This window comes from Mustela lutreola, chromosome 1 (genome assembly GCF_030435805.1).
Source record: "Mustela lutreola isolate mMusLut2 chromosome 1, mMusLut2.pri, whole genome shotgun sequence".
NCBI lineage: Eukaryota > Metazoa > Chordata > Mammalia > Carnivora > Mustelidae > Mustela > Mustela lutreola.
The window spans coordinates 44,603,606-44,623,080 of NC_081290.1; positions in this window are offsets into that span (position 1 = coordinate 44,603,606).

Sequence of the window (19,475 nt, forward strand, 5' to 3'; positions counted from 1 at the left end):
ACGGAAGTGGATTAATTAATATGTAGTCTTTTGGGATTGTCATCCTTCACATAGAATGGTTCCTTTTAGATTTTTCCGAATGGTAGCATATACAAGTAGTTCTGTGTATTGCGGAGCATTATAAAGATGTTTGTACTGCTGTTTGTGTGTCCATTCATCAAGAATCATCTTACCTTAAAAAAAAAAAAAAAGAAGAAGAAGAAGAATCATCATCTTACCTTAATGGACTGCAGAAATCCTACTAACACAAATAATGTGATAAAAAGATTCATTCTAAAATTGTTTCCAGAAGCTACATTTCGGGTCCTAATGTTGTTATTTCTAGTATAAAGAAAAAGCTGAAAATATCTAGAATTTACAACATATAAAGTGGGATTTATTTTACAGTTTTAATTTATATAAATATTTGATGAGCAGATCTAATTTAACAATTTAAAACATATATTACAAGTCATTTTGGTGCATTTAAATAACATCAAAGTATTATACAGAAAAGCTAAATAGATGATAGATAGATAGATAAATGCATAGATAGATGCTTAGATAGAAGTAGATTTATTTTACTTCATAAGACAGCAATATATATATATATATATATATATATTCCTTCATGTCTTAAGAAAATATATAGATACAGATATAGATATATATATATATCTCATGTATATAAATATATAAAATATCCATGTAAAATATATATTATCCTATAGATATATAAAACCATTATTGTTACTAGCTAGATATAAATATCACCATCATTCTTGCCCATTAATTTCATCAATTTTAAATCATAAACTTTGTTGTCTATTTTCTTTCTTTAGCACACATTTCACCCAGTTTTGCTAAAAGCACAAGACATAATTATTGAAGATTTATTAATATTATACATGTAGTATTGTAGTATTTTAATCTGCATTATTAAACTAGCTGAAAGTCTTTGCAACTTAAGTGCATTCAATTTAATGCACACTAGTTAACAGAATTTCCTTAAAACCATTATTGGGGACCATTTAAAAATGGCAGGTAGCCAGTAACATACTCAACCAAGTTGTTTTTTAAATTAATCTGTCCATCTCTCAAATTAGATTAGACAAGTTATGCAATAATACAGTACTGCTGCCTGCAGAATTTGAGTTTCTTTAGAGAGATGCATGTGGATGGAAATTTAGACATCTAATTTTAAACTTTACCATGATATATTATCCCAAATATATACTTTATTCAGATGTCTTTGTCACATTCATACTTTTATCTTCTTTATATATAAAATATATATGCATATCATAAAATAGTTTTCATTCTCAATTCTTAAAGTAAATTACAATCAGTTAATCAGATTACTAGATCAACTTTCTGAACATTCATCATCTACAAGATAAATGTCAAATAAATAATCATATATAATATAATCATATTAAAAAGAAAACATGTCAACTTTTAATGGAATTAAATACTGGATCATAACAGTCACAGCTGGTTCCTAAGATTAATCATAATGCATAAGAGAAGAGGAAACAAAGTAGCACTACACAAGGATATTAATAAAATTTATTTAGGGCAAAGCACCTACTAAGTAAAAATGAGAGCAAATTTCTAAATATATTCCAACTACATTATTCCAAGTATAATTTTACCAAAGCAAAACAAACCAACAATGATAGAATGGAATGGAATATGGCGAAGAAAATATTAAAAACAGGAGTGATTACTCATGAAAAAAGAACAGTTACTAAAGTTGTGTGTGAATTTTTATGTGAACACAAAATTATGGATGTATAACTTATTGTATTGACTCCTATTGACTCCATGTATTTTCTGTATGTGTCAGGCTCTGTTTTAGGAAATTAATCTCAGAGGAAAAATAAAGATTAGTAAAATTTTGACATGGGTATATTGGGTGCTTGGGAGTTAGGAGAACACAATAGAAGTGCAGGAACATATGGAGGGGTGAGGGGAAAGACAGAACTTATTCCGAAGGAAGGCTGGATATGAAGCAAGGAACAGAACTTAGTTAATAGCAAAGGAGGAAGAAAGTCGTTCCAGAAAAAGCAAAAAGGACATGAAAGTTATGGCAATATAAGAAAGGCAGAGTGACTTCAAGAATTTCAGTGGATTCACAGGGAGTCTGCTTCTCCTTCTCCCTGTGCTGCTCCCCCTGCTCATGCTCTCCTTCTTTCATATATATAAATAAAATCCTAAAAGAAAATAAACAAATAAAAAGAATTTCAATGGATTCAATATGAGTGAAGACCACCATGGTTTTTTGTTTTGTTTTGTTTTTTTGTTTATTGGGGTTTTTTTTGGCAGAGAGTGAGAGATCACAAGTAGGCAGAGAGAGAGGGGGAAGCAGGTTTCCTGCTCAGCAGGGCTCGATCCCAGGACCCTGAGATCATGACCTGAGTTGAAGGCAGAGGCTTAACCCACTGAGCCACCCAGGCACCTCAAGGTACCATGTTTAAGAAAGAGTCATGGGAATTAAAATAAGATGCATGAACTAAATCCGGATCACGTAGAAGTTTTGAACTTTTCCTAAAATCTATAAGGAGCCATTTGAGTGGTTTAAGTACAAGAAGTGAAAAATCATAATTACACATTAGAGTCAAAACTTCTAGGATGTTTTAGAGGAAGTTAAATTGAAGAGAAAGCAAATCTGAGGCTATTGCATTAAATCCTAGCCTTTAGAGTTCACAAAGCACTCTTAGAATAATTTACCTGTGAGATTCTCAGCAAGAAACATTCTGTTAAATATTCCATATTTATAGCACTTTTGGAAATTCTCAAAATATTCTGCAGTATCAAACAAGTAGAGAATGTATCTAACGTTTCCCTCTCTTTCTTTCTTTCTTTCTTCCTTTCTTTCTTTCTTTCTTTCTTTCTTTCTTTCTTTCTTTCTTTCTTTCTTTCTTTCTTTCTCTTTCTTTCTTCTTGCTTTCACCAATCACACAGAGTTCTGATTTGTCTCGGAGCCAAACAGAGCCATTCCTCTAAATGCCAAAGTTCTTAGCCTATGGACAAAGTTAATAAGATCTTAAAATCCTATACCTTTTTTACTTCAACTTCTAGTAGTTCTTTCCCTCTCCTCTAAGCTATCTGCTCTCATACTCAATTCACTTCAGCCATCCTAAGTGCATACCTGTCCTTTCTCTCCACTAGGCTCAGAAGCTTTCCAGTTGCTGTGCATCCTCTCTGTAATGCTCTGGACACCTGTATCACTACATGACTCAAACGTTTTTCACTGGATTTGTACTCAGTTGTCACTGTACCATGTAGTTTTGGTTTTTGTTTTTTCCTCAATGATTCTATCATGAACTGGTATTTCTCCCTCCATATCCAGAAATTCTCTATGTTAAAATTATTTTCCCTAAGGACTATCAGAGACCTTATATGCTGTATTTTTTTTTTTTTTTTAATGAACTGTCTCCTCTTAACTGATTGTAAGTTCATTGAGAGCAGTTTTGTCTTTTGGTTCAGGGTGTTAATCTTAGCACCTAGAACTGTATATGACTTATGAAAAGTGTGCAAGACATTTGTTGATTCAATTAATATGTAAGTATAATAAAAGGAAAAAAACAAAGATTTCAATCCAATAAATATGAGACAGTTTAATTCTTTAAGAAATTTACTGAAAAGAGGGAGCCTGAGTGACTCAGTTGATTAAGCATCTGCCTTCAGCTCAGGTCGTGATCCTGGGATTCTGGGATGGAACCCCATGTTGATCTTGCTTGCCCGCTCCCTCTGTCCCTTCCCTTACTTGTGCTCTCTCTCTCTTATCACTCTTTCTCTCAAATAAATAAATAAATAAATAATTTTTAAATGAAATTTACTAGAAAGAGAAAAATACTCTTAGCAATAAGGAACTCAGAATAAAGAAAAAAATTTAAAGATGTGATGCAAGAGTGACTGCAAATGAAAACATTTGTGAACTAATTGATGAATCTCAAAAATCATTTACCTAAAAAAATATGAGGTGGAGATTCATTGTGGTTGCTGTAAAAAACCAGGTAAAATTAAAATAGTAAAGTTATGTAAAGAGGATAATTCAAATTCCTTTAATATGTGGCAGAATAATAGAGATATTGGTTACCTTCAAGTTAAAATGGAATATCTAACTTCCCAAGAAGAAAATTAATTTAAAGTATCAATGCATGGGGATTCAGCAGATAATAAAATAACATTAATAAATAAATGATGGGTTCAAAGATAACTTGTTTGAAAAAAGCATCCATAATATGTTAATAATCATAACCTATTTGCTATACAATGTTATCCTAAAAGTCCTAGGCAATAGAGTAGGTGTAGAGAAAAAGATTATAAGATTGGGAATCAAAGAGATAAAATTATTGTCATCTACAGATAATACAATTGTGCATATATAAAATTCAAATACCTCTGAGCAACTATTTAAGAATATATAGAGTTTTATAAAGTTGATTTAATGAAAGCAAAAATTCATAAAAATAAGACACAAGTTTAAAATGGGCTAGAAATTTGGGTGCCTGGGGGGCTCAGAGGTTTAAGTTTCTGCCTATGGCTCAGGTCACAATTTCAGGGTCTTGAGACTGAGCCCGTGTTGGTCTTCCTGATCAGTGGGGAGCCTACTTCTCCTTCTACCTCTCTACACCTCCCCCCATGCTCTCTTTCTCTCTTTCTGTCTCAAATGAATAAAAAAAAAATCTTTAAAAAAGGAGTTACTCATTTAATACAGAACTAACACACATGTGTGCACAAACTAATCTAAATAATAGGCAACCACTACCTTTGGGATATCCAGATGCAAAAATGCTCTTACAGTGATCATTAGAGTAAAAGTCGTACAACTTTTGATATCAATTTGGCAGCATCTACTAAAGTTGAAACATTATTATAATTTATGAATCAGCAATCAGGCTTTAAGATATCCACTCCAGAGAAACACTTGCACATGTGCAAAAAGAAGGCCAATACAAAATGACCTTGCCTTATTATTTGTGAAATAAAAATTGGATATATCCTCAATAACTAGCAAAAGCAAAAAAAAAATGTAAATATGATTATCTATTTATGCTATGGAATGCTACATAGGAATTAAAATTTAAAACCTAGATCTATTGGTAGTTATATTAACAAACCAAAAAGTTAATATATTGAAAGTGAAATTAAGTTGCAAAATCATAATTATAACTCTAAGATAAAATATGTAAAAAGCAACAATATATGTTGCTATAGATAATACTTACCTAATAATAGTATCAAAACTTGGAATTCAGGTTTTATATTGGTTGCCTCTGTAGCAAAGGGAAGGAAAACATGACTTTGTATATGTAATATCTTGTTTCTTTAACTTAAAAAAAATGGATGCCAAGTGTTTTTCTGTTATTCTCTATGCTTTTTTAAATTTGTAATATTTTAAAATAAAACAAAAAAGATAATCAACCGAATACAAATTCAAAATATAAAAACAAACATATAAGCAACCTTAAAGCCCTCTATGATTTATTCCAGACCGCTCTTTTTTTTTCCACTTTATTTTTATTCTAAGGTTATCTTTCCTCATCTGTTCCAGAAATAATTTCAGCAATGCTTTTTACCACTAGCATTTTTCGACTATTTACCATTTCACTCCCACATTCCATATCATTCCACTAATTCCATTTTCCTGGGGAGCATGTGTGTATGTGTGTGTACATATGTGTACATATCTGTGTATATTTGTGTGTGTACACACATGCACACACACACACTAACATATATATATATATAATTTTCAGAAAACTAAGTAAATAAAAATGGTTCTCATGTAAAGATAAAAGATTATATGTAACTCAGAGGCGTGGGTGGTGCATTCGGTTAAGTGTTTGAGTCTTGGTTTTGACTCAGGTTGTTAGATAGAGCCCCATGTCAGGCTCCACTCTGGGTGTAGAATCTGCCTAAGACTCTCTCTTCTTTTCCTTCTGCCCAACCCCTCAGTGCACACTCTCTCTAAAATAAGAAAATAAATCTTTAAAAAAAGTTATATGTAACTCATTAATTAATAAATATAGTGACCAGTGCAATTCTATGAACAGTTCAAAGAGGATTGGAGAAGACATTGTTTGGGATAAATTAAGTAAAATATTAGGAGGAGGTTGTTGCATTAGGTACAAAATTGGTTATTTTTGCCGGGTAATAATCCTTTGGTGTTATCTGTAGCATAATTATTTGCATGTCTAATGAACAGAAATTTATGTCAACAGGTAATTTCACTATGTCTGAAGTATTTAATCACAGTAAATAGTGAACTCATCTAAGTATATTCTGCTCGTTCATTCCTAGGTAGCCATCACCACCACCCCATTGACAAGAATTGATGCCAACTTTTTGTCTTATTTCTATCACACATAATGATTCTTATAATATACCCCTTAATTTGAATATGCACACACATTTTCCTATTCATAAACACCCTAAATTGTGCTCAGACTTCATTCCTCTTAAGTAGGGGTCATTGCTTAAACATATTAACCCTTAAAGCATTATCTTTGTTCATATCTATACTGTTTTTTCTTGAATTTTCCTTATTTAAATTTATATTTCCTCTTTCTTTCTCTCTAACATAAATTTCTCAAAGGAAAAACAGACAAATCATTAATAGCCCATTTTTTCAGGCAAGACACAATGTATGTATTTTATATTCAGTGAATGAAATTACTTTGCTATCATTTAAAAAGATTTTTTTGAACATATAATTTTTTAATCATCTATTAAAAATTAAAAATCTTATCAATGCAGCTTTTAGGTTCAGAAGAAAATTGGCAAAGTTCACTATACAAACTATAATTTGTTTCAATATATTCTAATATACAAATCCTACTACTTAGTCTTTGATTTTTAATTTATCAGAAAATTTGGGATTGAAAACAGATTCTTAATATCTTCTATAGATCAAATAAACCAGAAAATAATATTATAAACCAGATAATAAATAAACCAGATAATGACTATTTTAGAACTTGGCATTATGGCCATACCTTTTTGGGTCTACAGAAAAAATCAGAGACTCCACATAAAAGCTCTTAGTACTTGTCTAGATGTAGTGGCTTATCATTCACTTACTACTAGAATATGTGTTTAACAAAGAAACTCTCGTCAGCAGACGCCATAGGCCTTTCTAAATCACTTAAAGGAGAGCTTCTGTTGCTGTATGTTAGGAAGTTAATTCTGGTTGCAAATCGACATGCTTAGATAAGTCTAGACTTTATTGGAACTCCTGCAAAATGGGAGAAGAGTAGTTCAGACTTAAAGTCAGCATATTAAGAAAATCAATTGTTCAGCTTTAAAATGTTTAAAATGCTTAAAGAAATAAATCAACTGACCGCAAATATTTCACCATCAAACTAAAATAATAACATAACAGATTATTACACACATTAAAATGAGTCAAATGAAAATATATTTATAATATGTAACAGCATATAGTAAAAAGCATATAAAACATATATACGTACATATATAAAATCTATATAGTGTCAAAAGATTTACAACAATAATAGGAATGGAATAAAAGACATTAGAGGTTAATTAATTTCAAATTAGAGGGATGCATTTAATCCAGGGAACAAAATTAAAATATAAAAAGTATGAAAATGACATTGTTTAGAAAATTGTGCATTAAGAAAAGACATTTTGTTCTACTCTCTCTTTTGAACATTAACCAAGTACAAAACAATCCCCCAAATCTGTCATGTTGACATCAGCATTGACAAAGAACTAATCCTTCACTTTTTTTTTTTTTTGATAAAAATAAGCTGAAAAATTCCCAGGAGCACAATTTTGAATAGATTTCAGGTTGTTCAGTCCCCCAATTAAAAAGGTTGTTTAAAAACAATTGTTATGGTAATTTTTTATGTATAGTAGATAATAGGTAAATAAATATAGCCAAATTTCAACAGTGGTTATATGTTTGCGTGAGACTCGTTCAATCATTCTCTTTTTTCTGCTTGTCTGTATTTTCTATTTTCTCTGTAATTGCTGTGATCATTATACTATCTTTTCTTTATCTGATTTATAGGCAGGAAAAGTATTCAATTAAAGCAAATTAGATAATCCAGTACAGTTATCTATGTAACCGATACAACAATTTTATCTGGATTTTTAAAAAAAATATTTTTCAAAACTTTAAGGCAATAATGAGTAATGCCTATAATTCCAGTCAGATAATTGACAATAATACCTATTTTGCACTATAACTATTATTTAAAATCACACCCACACATACTACTCTTGAGACTGAGCCACAAACAAGGCTCCCATTTTTAAGTGAAAACCTTTATTTTATTGATCACACTTAGAAACAAAGATACCTTTTGTGATTCTCACCCCCAAAAGTTTCTCATATCCCATGACATTCTTTATAACATACATATAAAGCTATCTCACCATCACATTATCTGAATAACTCAGTCATCCAATAAATACCTACTAAATATTTATTGGGCCAGACCTGGGGGTACATACAAAAATGAGCAAAACAGTTGTGATTGCTCTCATGGAGGTAACTAAAGTCATACGAAGGACTCACATTGAAGAAGTAATCATCTGCCACTTACTATCCTTGTCACCTTGGACAAGCAACTACAACCAGTATCTGACACTTAGTTTGAAATGGGGGATAATAATATGGTGGTATCTCCCTCCTAAAGTTGATTTAACAACCAGAAGAGTTTCTGGGAGCCTGATATGTAGGGGGAGCTCGGTCAATATTAGCTGCCGAGTTCTCATCCTTGTTTCCCTCCCCTTAAAAAGGCTTTGGAATCCTAAAGCAAAACACAAATAAACTGAGATTAAGGGAAGACTTCCTGAAGAAACCACACTGAAGTTGGGACTTAAAGGGAGAAAAGGAGTCAGTCACTCTAGCATACCACAGCATGAAGGACGCTATTGTTTGAAGGCCCTGGGATTTGAGAGAAAATGACAAAATCAGAGAGAACCTCAAGAATCCAGTGACAAATGAGAGACAAGGTAGTGAATGAGTTCTCTGCCATGTTAGGCAGGAAAATGTCCATTCAAGCCCTTGACTCCATGTATGCTAAGTAAAGCCCTTGTGTTTTATCCAAGAGAAAATAAGATTCTGAGACAAGATTTTGTTAAAGGGAAGTGACATGAATTGCATCTGTGCTTCTAAAATAACTGCCTTGCCATCACTTCTGTGACTTGTAAGCACAGGTCACTTCAAATCCAGTGTACTTTTGTCAATAGTTTGTTAGCACTGGAACTCTAGAAGTGCTGTGGGGCACTGCCCCTTTAACCTCTTTTCTGAGGAACATTAAAGTTAAAATTATTTTACTCTAAGGAGTCTGGAAATTCTGTAAACCTGGCCACTTTTCAAGACAATTTTCTTTGGCAGCTACTTTTAGTGGGTAAGTAGCCCAGGCAACTTACCTTATTTTGGCAATAACTCTGCTCCCTGGCATCCTCCTATGACCGTCTATAATCTAATTAGGAATGGCTGATGTGAAGGCCATTTTCAGGTTGGGAGGGGGTATACTAAAAACAACTATGATTATAAATATGGGTAATTATAGTAAAACATATAGTCCCATGCCCAAGATGAAATAATTTCTAAAAAACAAATGTTAATTTTATAGTCCCCTATTTTTTTTTTAATTATAGTGAAAGTTGAAAGGGTATGGGATGGAGATATACATGTTGCAGATAAACAAAAAGTACATATAAGAAATATATATTACTTATCTATATATAAATTATATATATATATATGCATATATGTAAGTCCATGAAACTTTATCATTGTTTTTTATCTCACACCTTTCTTCTGCTTTCCTCTGAGATATGCTTTGGGTTCTGAGCTCTAAGTCCTTCATACCTTGCATAGGGATTCTGTGAATTCTGAGCTCCAGATTAATTGCTTACTATGGTGTCATCTCATTTGGGTTATCATGTTTTCCTCACCTTCTAAACTTACCAATATTCTGAAGAGCTGCATTCCAGGAATGATTAAGTGGGAAAAAGTGTCGCCTAAGTTTCAGGGCCGTTCATTGTTTTAGACCTCACTTGTCTAAGCTGGAGGAGAAGCTTTAGTAACTTTTATATTCAAAATGTTGTATTATTTTCTGTAATAAAGGCTTCAAAGATTGTATGAGGTTCAGAATTCACAAAACCTGAATCTGTTCCTGCTTGTGCTTGGCCTATTGCTTCCACACCATTCTTCTGACTGACACTTACCTAAATTTGAAACAGATTTTATTTTTGTAATGCATTTTTTGAATCTTCGTGATGACTTCTTGATGAAAGGTGATTCCATGAAGTTACAGAAGCTGGGAAATGAAATAAAAAAGAAATGGATACAGCTGTCACCAGCCCCAAGATCCAGTCTTCATATTCTCTTGAAATTGCACATCCTTAATTAAACAACAGGGCCTCTGTTTTTAATAAATAAAAACAACAAGAAGAAAAGATGTGCTCTTGTTTCTTCCTGGTCAAACACATTCTGGATAAAGAGAGTCACTGGGATCCTTTTATGACATGTTTTCTTTCAGCAATTTCAACAGTACAAAATAATGTCGAAGAAAAATTGCACCAAATGGAGTTAAACAAGCAAAGAAAGCTTTCCTCAGGACTGTTGCAACTGGGGAAGAGCTTAACCCAATTTTGTTGAAGTAAAAGGCAGAGAAGTTTTTAAGCACTTCAGTGAGCAAGTGGGAAAGTAACAGAGGGCAGTAAGGGAAGGGTTGGTCCATGTGTCTAGACCCTGTGTGTTTGCAAAACGGCACTTATCTCAGACTCTTAACCATGCCACAGAGTCGGGGCATTGCAGCCTTATCTTTTTGATGGTGACATTTCCAAGGGATGACTTTTAGTTCCTGGAGAAAAACAAAGGCAGTAGGGTGGGAGAAGATGTACATCTCAAAGAGCAGGGAAAGAAGTTACAAATTGCAGGTTGTCTAAAGTTAATGCTCTAAGTAAAGGGAGGTCTGGGGGATTATAGTCAACCAAAACCTGTACAAAGCTTAGTCCTAAATTGAGAGAAATGTTAGACTGTCCTGGTAAGCAGCTTTGAAAATACACATACAATATTTGGAGTTTCTCCTTCAATAATAAAAAGCGTAGTAGTAAGTATTGACAGATGTTCTTGCAAGAGGCTTAATTAGAGATGTAAAAATAAATTTGGATATGATTATGTCAAGTTGCAATCATTTGTGATTTATTATATGTGGCTAAAAAAATAATTACATTAAAATGAATTATTTTAGGATTTGGTTAGGGTGAGTAAGAAATATGTAAGGATCTCAAGATCATCAGAGAAGACCAGCTTTTAATAAAACAGTGCAGAAAAAAGGAAAAAAAAAGTTCAGTTGATGATCATTCTAAACTCAAAACTTAAGTAGAGTTTCAGTACTACAATATTTAAACATGACAATCTCTTTCCCTTATATCAATGGTGTATTAATTAGAAATACTCAAGTGCTGCCTTTGTTAGAGCTAGAGTCAAAACTCTTGAGCTAATGGACAGTTTTTAAGATTCAGCCTCACTTTGGCACATGTGAAACCACACATGCAGTTCTTTGAAATGAATCATGATCATTGTATTAATAGAAAGGTACATCCACAGGTCTTCAAGATCTGTCTACAGTGAGATTCATATGTAACTAATAAAATAAAGCCCAGAGAGGTGTTAGAGTGTTTAAAAGATGCACTCAGAGTGTGTGCTATTTGACATTATCTTGGGCCATTTATTTTCTTAAATTATTTTTTAAAAGAAACAATTCAGCAATAAAAATTAAAATATTTATCAGAGAACTGTTAATATTGAATACAGTTTTACTCTTAAAGATAAAAATTGCACCCAATAGGTTTTGACTATCATGAAAATAAATACTAAAGTGTATAGTGAAATACTTGATGAAGCACTGCCATCTTTTGGTTGTATAAATTAAGGATATAGAAACTACTCAAAAGTTAAATATCCAAGAAAGTGATGTGTGTGTGTGTGTATGTGTGTGTGTATACACACAAATATATCTTGACTATTCGTAATTAAAATGTTTATAAATGGCAAGGAGAATAGATGATAAAAATCATGTTTTAACCAAGTTAAGCACAAATCTCAGCAATGGAATTCTCAAAGGAAAATTGTCTTATTAACAAATTTCAGGCCCGTGGACACACAAAATTAGGTAGAGTGGCACCTAGGTCGTTCAGATGGTGAAGTGTATGCCTTCCACTCTGGTCATGGTCCCAGGATCCTGGGATCGAGCCCCACATCAGACTCTCCACTCTATGGGAGTCTGCTTCTCCCTCTCCTGCCTCTCCCACTGATTGCACTCTCTCTGTCTCTCTCTGTCCTTCAAATGAATAAAGTTAAAAATAAGAAAAAAAGAAGATAGAGTTAATGTTATTTGGAGAAGAATAAATGTTATTTGGAACTCTTTTTACTTGATTCCTGTGTACCATAAGAGAGGTAAATTTCTTACAACTGAAAAATCATTTTTTAAATAACCTATTTATTAAAAATTTGAAAGTAGATGTCTGATACAATGTGTATAGCAAGATAGTCACTTTCCAATTATCAAGTTTTTCAAGTCAATTTAATGTTATTAAATTAACCAATAATAGTATTTTTCAAAGACAATCATTAAATTCAAACTATAATTGCAATACAGGTCATAAATTGAACTAAAAAACCTTGAAATTTCATATTTTCATTTTTTTCCAATGGGTGGTGTAGAATATTGAATCATTCCCAGTCACTCCAATGTTTGCCTTTGTTTTCAGTATTTTAATTAAGCTTTTATGAGAACAATGGAACATGTTTAAATTCCTTGCTCACAATGGTAGACATATGGTAAGATCACATTTATATTTGAGAAATCAAGGTATCTTTCTAATGAAGCTTATTTTTACAAGAAAGTCAATCTAAGCAGATTGCCTCATTCTATTTTATCTGAGCCTTTCCTACACAGATTAATTAGCTGTTCAAGTTAAGACAATCAAATGCTTGATATTATGCATTTAATTGGCTTGTTAAATTATATAAAGAGAGGGCTTATTGAAAAATTATCTAGAATATATCATTGTTGGTATATATAGAACTCGTGTTTCTAAACCATTTATATATTATTTGTGATTTCAATATATTTAAGGAGAATATAAATTAAAATGTCTATAACATAGATGTTTTTAAAGTAGAATAAAATCTAGATGATAATTTTTCCTTAGAGTAGATAAATCTACTCGAATCTAAAACCAAAACTTAGGTTTTTTTTTTAAACATTTTTTTTAAGATTTTATTTATTTATTTGACAGAGAGAGATCACAAGTAGATGGAGAGAGAGGCAGGCAGAGAGAGAGAGAGAGAGAGAGGGAAGCAGTCCCCCTGCTGAGCAGAGAGCCCGATGAGGGACTCGATCCCAGGACCCTGAGATCATGACCTGAGCCGAAGGCAGTGGCTTAATCCACTGAGCCACCCAGGCGCCCAAACCAAAACTTAGTTTTGTGATGTTTTTATATTACATTCAGTAGTTTAGAAAACTATTCATTTTTTAATTTTTGCAATTATAAACTTATTTTTCTCTTAAAAGGCTTTTACACCTTAAGATTATAATTAACAAAACCTCACCATATTTATTCAAATACTCATATTTCTAAGCTCTATTCCAAAAGAAAAGATTCAGGAATAATATTCTTAAAATATCTGTTGACCATTTTAGTTCAGAATCTGAAATTTCCCATTTTCGTATTATTACATTTCTGCTTTGTAATTCATATAGCAGTGATAGACGATCCCAAATTACAGACATTGTTGAATTTTTTTCCAGGAGTTTTACTAGTTTTATTAGGTTGATGCCTTGAGTATATGTATGTCTTTTAAAATAAAAATAAGTTTTTTTCCTCATTTTTGTCCCTCCCCCTTTTAATTGCTCCTTTTTTTTTTTTATTTTAAAAAGTCCCTGAAAGGTGACAAATCTTCCCTGAAACATTATATATTTAATTTGTTAAAAGTTAGAATTTTTCAACTTTTTAAGCATTAATTGGGTACCAAATGAGATTATTTGCATATTTGGTTTTTAGGTAAGTCTATAAAAATAGTTAAAATTGCCCTATATGCATGTATGAAAGTAAATAATAAATAATAACCAGTGATTTTATTTATTTCAAGGAATGTTAATATTTGAAAATACTTACATCCTCCCTGTATACTTAAAATTTATTAAATATATTTAACCATTTGAATTGGGTACAGAGGTTAAGGAATTCTAGTTCAAGTATCTGAAGACAAAGCATAGAGTCAGCTTTCCTTTAAGACGTTCTATGACTCTAAATGAATGTGGCTTTTACACGATAACAAGTAGTACAAATAAATATTAAGTCCTGCTTCCAGAATTTGTTTTTCCCTGTTGGTTTAATCAGTCATTACTAGTGTTGGGTTTCTTTGTCATGTAACTCACTTGTGTCATATAAATAGGAGTGGAAATATTCAAGGCATTTTCTGAAAAAAAAAAAAAAAGATTTATTTTATTAAGGAATAGAACACATGGAAGAGGCAACGTATCGGCTTGTTAGGCTGCGTTACTAGGTGCTATTCTGTCTCTCTTGGTACCATGAGAAGAACTGGCCTACACTGTTAAGAATATCAGGGCAATCTCTCTCTCGATCTCTCTGTCTGTCTGTCTCTCTTCTCTATTTCACCTTCTCTGCTTTACTACTTTTTTATCTAGTGTCTTAAAATATCTGCTATTGATATATCTTGTATGTTTTCTGCTTCCTCAGCGAGAATGTAAACTCCATGAGTACAGAATTTGTGCTATTCAGTGCATGTTATTTGGTTATGGAAACATGATATAGAACAGCAAAATTTAGTTAAGTAAAAAACAGAGAGAGTTAGGGGGTGTGTGAGTGTGTGCGTGTGTGTGTGTGTGTGTGTGTAGCTATCTCTCAGTTTTATGTGCTGCCCGGGCTTAAATGGTTGATTTTTAGTTGGGATCTCATATGGTTGTAGTCAAAGATAGCCGGGTCTGGAGTCCAGTAAAAACTCGTGTTGCTGGAAGTTCTCTGCAGACTTAGTATGAACTACTAAATGGAATATCTTAATGTAGTCTCTACATGACCTGGGCTTCTCTCAGTGTGTAGTGAAGGACACTGGGTTCTAAGATAACTGTGCTGAAAATGAGCACTACAAGCACAGTAGGTAGAAGCCTCACGGATTCTTATAACATTTTCTTTGTAGTCCCAAAACATCATCCCTGACCTTTGTGTGGCTGAGCAAGTTGGTAGAGACAGACAGGATTCAGGTTTAGGATAATTGGATTCCATCTCTATTTGAATGGAATTGAAAAGTCCTGGAAGCAGGACTTTTAGCATAACATACTGCAGGGCCTGAAATATATTTGGTGTTTAATAAAAGTTTGTTGAATGAATGAATAACTTAACTCAGGTCCATGATGTTATCTTTATTTTTATTTTATTTTTTAATGAGTAATATGATAGAAGCTTATTAAGTGATGATACAGAAAAAAAGCTCTCAAGAGTGAGAGGGGTCCCAAAAGGGTTGCCCCCATGATGTCATGTTTAATCAGAAGAATTGACTAAATCTAGAACCATCTTCCCTCTTGTCTTCCTGCTATGAACTATTACATTTCTTCCTTTGTTAGCTGTTTGAAACTGGTTTTCTCATACCTATAATTAAGCAGCCTAATTTGTGAATGGATTATCAAGAGCCTATGAATCTCAGGTGAATTCAAAACATGCTGAATGTATTGTGTATACTCACTGAACTTGACTAAACCCCTTAGCTCTCTCCTTTCGGTAAGATATTTTCTTATTTAAATCTGAATTATATACCAAAAGTTTGTCATAATAATTGTCTCTTTTACCTGAATCATAGAACACCCAAATGATGAGCACAACATTAATTTTATAATGCTTTATTTCTTTTATCTTAACTGTAGTAAAAGTTGAAAAAGTATGGTATGGAGACACATACATGGCAGGGGTTATCTGTAGTAGGGTAAATTTACACTCAAGATTATAAATAGTATTCCATGTCTAATCCCTGTGAACAAATAATACCTTGTTCTGGACAGTTCTGTATTATTCACTAATTTTTCATTGCCCTGTTCCACTGCAGACAACACGCATGACATCAATTCGGTGAATTTATCACTTCCATAAATGAGAACCTTTCATACCGGTTTCATCAACCACCTCTATAGCTCTAAATAATCTCAACCGGACTTCCTACTTCAAGAAATGTGTTACGCTGTAAATTGAGGACCTTTTTCCTCCAATATCTGCCATGTAAAATACCTTCTACATGTACCAAATACTTGTGACAGATGTCTTTAAGATGTTCAGAGAAGAGTGATACCTGGAATTTCATACAAATAATAAATATATTATAAATAAATATATTAAAGCCCTTAATCTTGGTTTGTCCCCTTCGAAAATCCCCTAGGTTAAAGTCCATTGAGATCCTGTAATTTTAGCTTAAGTGTCCGTATAAAGGGACTCCTCATAGATATTTAAAAAATAAATAAATAAATAAAGGATTTACAAACTGCTCTGTAAAAAATTGTTTTCAGATCGCTGAGGGTATTTTTTGAAATATGCTTAAGGATGATAATTTGTAGGATGCATGTGACTTGGGGAAGTGAGCAAAAGTTAATCTGAATAACGTGTATTGATTGTTTTATCTGGTTTTTTAAAAGAATTATGCAATGCAACTTCATATAATAGATTATTATTACTATTTTCAAATAATCACCATAAACCATTTCAACTAAGTATACTCACTGGGACCAAAAAATAAATAAATAAATAACACATACAATCCCCTGTGCTCCTGGAAAATATTGCTGGTCTCCACTGTTTTTTTCCTATGACAAAATAAACAACGTAAAAAAAATAAATAAGCATGTTTTCAGATTCTGGACATAGACAATGAAAACAAAGAAAACAGAAGAATAAGAGTTCTGTTTAGTCCTGTCACAGTTTTCATTGAACTTCATGCTAGAGAGACAGAGAAATTTGTCTTTAGACAACAGATAACAAGTAGGTATAGTTGTGATTTGCAAAGAACTCATGGTAGCAGATCTTTCTTAATACCTTTGGTTAGTAAGAATTTTGACAATGGTAGAAATAAGAAAATAAATTATACTAAATGTGAGGAGGTAAATTCAAAGAAATTAAGCTACAGTTAAAGGTATGTTATGGGTAAAATAGAAAGAGATTACTTTCAAGAAAGAGAAAAAGAGTACTTTCAACTACTAACTGAAATATTTGAAGGTGAAAATTTTCAACAGTACACCTTGAAGAAAAAAAATATTATTATCTACCACATATTCTCTGAAATTCAAATAATTTTATCAATTTGCTTCATCCATGCTTAATTCAATGTTTAAAATATTTTCTTCAAAGTATCTAGACTTTCTACTTTTTTATAAAAGTCTTTAATATCTCTAGGGTTTGAAAATCACTTATCATAAACTATGTGTTTCACTGAAAGGTAATTTTAAATGGACCAAGAATATTTAAGAGATGCTTTTAACGTTAAAATGGACTAAGATCTATCTAAGGAGCAAAGGGCTAGACATGGCAATGTGTATAAATGATACAATTTATAGGTTGCAAAGGTGGACTGGGGTCTGATTTCCAATACAACTGCTGTTTTAGAGTATGGTTCCTTAGGGTCCTAGGGCATTTTTAAAACATTATGTTAACTATCCTTCAGTACCATCATGAGGGAGACTGAACCTATTATATCCAATTTGCAGGTAATAAAAATAAGTCAATGAGAGGTTAAGTAGCTTGTTCAAGGTCACCAAGCAAGTTCTAGTGGAACTAAAAATGAAAGTCACATCTCATCCACTTGAAATGATGTCATCTGACCAGGGGCCCTTATTCAGAACTCATTATGCTAAACAGAAGATCTGATTAAATTACTGACTTCGTTGAAGATAGAACCTAAGAAGGTAAAAACACAAATATATTTCTCATGCAGAAAAATTTTAATTTGGCACATTCCTGCTTAAAATTCCTAATTCCAAAGCACCTCTTTTCCACAAAGAAGAAAATCATGATAGATTCAAATTATGAAGAAGTTAATATTATCACACAGTTGTATTAATTTGCAGACATCTAGAATATTTGGGTCTATGATTGCTTGCTCTGTAAATGTACTGTTGGGCACCAGTAGTTATCTAATCTATGTAGACAAATTATTAGTCTTTGGGAAATTAAAGTATGATTATTTGAACTGGGCCCAGAAAATGAGAGTGCACTGTTCTGCTATCATATGAAGATGAGAATCACTGAAAGACATTCCAGCTGTTCAAGCAGCAACAAGACATACAAAAAAATGAAAGTGCCTTGTGGTTTCTCATGCCAATGTCTAAAATGGCCAATTATTGACAGTTTTCAAAGCACAAAGATCATTGCAAAACAGCTAATTGATTTTGTGTGCCTCCTTTATGCACCAAAATAAATTACTTCCCACTGAAATCATATTGACCACTTGGGAAAAAACAAAAGAATAACACACAAAAGAATAACACAAGTTCAGTATTATTTGCTTTTTAGTACATAAAAGGTTTATTGTCTTACTTTTCTTCTATAAAAACTCAAATGTCCTTTCTAATAATTAAGTTGCAGAGGATGAATTTAAAGATGTAAAATATATTAAATGATATGAGACTTGTAAGAAGGGGTATTTTAACACATAATCAATAACAAATGAAAGACTTAGTGAGAAAAACTAAAATTGGTAACACCTGCACACCGTGGGTGCTTTCACAAGCTAACTGATCTATTTCTCCAAATATAATGATAAACTGCACATATATTTAAAGCAAAGAATAAGCGTAAGTGTTTTTGTCACTTCTCAGCCATGATCATAACTTTTATGGATTTTTTTTTTAATACAAGCACCTCCTGAGAGCCAATAAATTCTCTGTCTTCTATGCCTATCTGAATTAGTAATGAAATTCTCATTTTGTGCTAAACACCATGGGGGTTAGCAGATTTGAGACTCAGTGTTTTGGACAACATTCAGTTTCACAATAAAACAGGTTCTCTTGTGACTGCTGTGCACAACTGGCATGTACATGTACCACATGGCTGGAGGTGATATATTATACCTCTTGATAAGCTAAGATGCCATGAAGACATTTAATTTCTCCTCATCCTTTGGTGTTTCAAATACTTGTTTTTTCCCCTCTATGGTAATACGTAGAATCCATTTATAACAATGTAAAACAGAGACTTTGTCCACTCTGATTGATGTATTTTATTTTTAAAGGTTTACCTGCTTGCCTTATTACCATTTTTTTAATAATAAAGAGCAATGCCAGAGGCTTTATACACCAGATATGTAAAACTTCTAATTTGCTTTTTTCTCAAACTACAATTGTCAGAATTCTTTGTGAATCAACCAAAAATATCATATCTAATGTGATGAAGCCAGAGTTAGGCATGTACATTTTCCTGCCCTACTCCTGAAATAA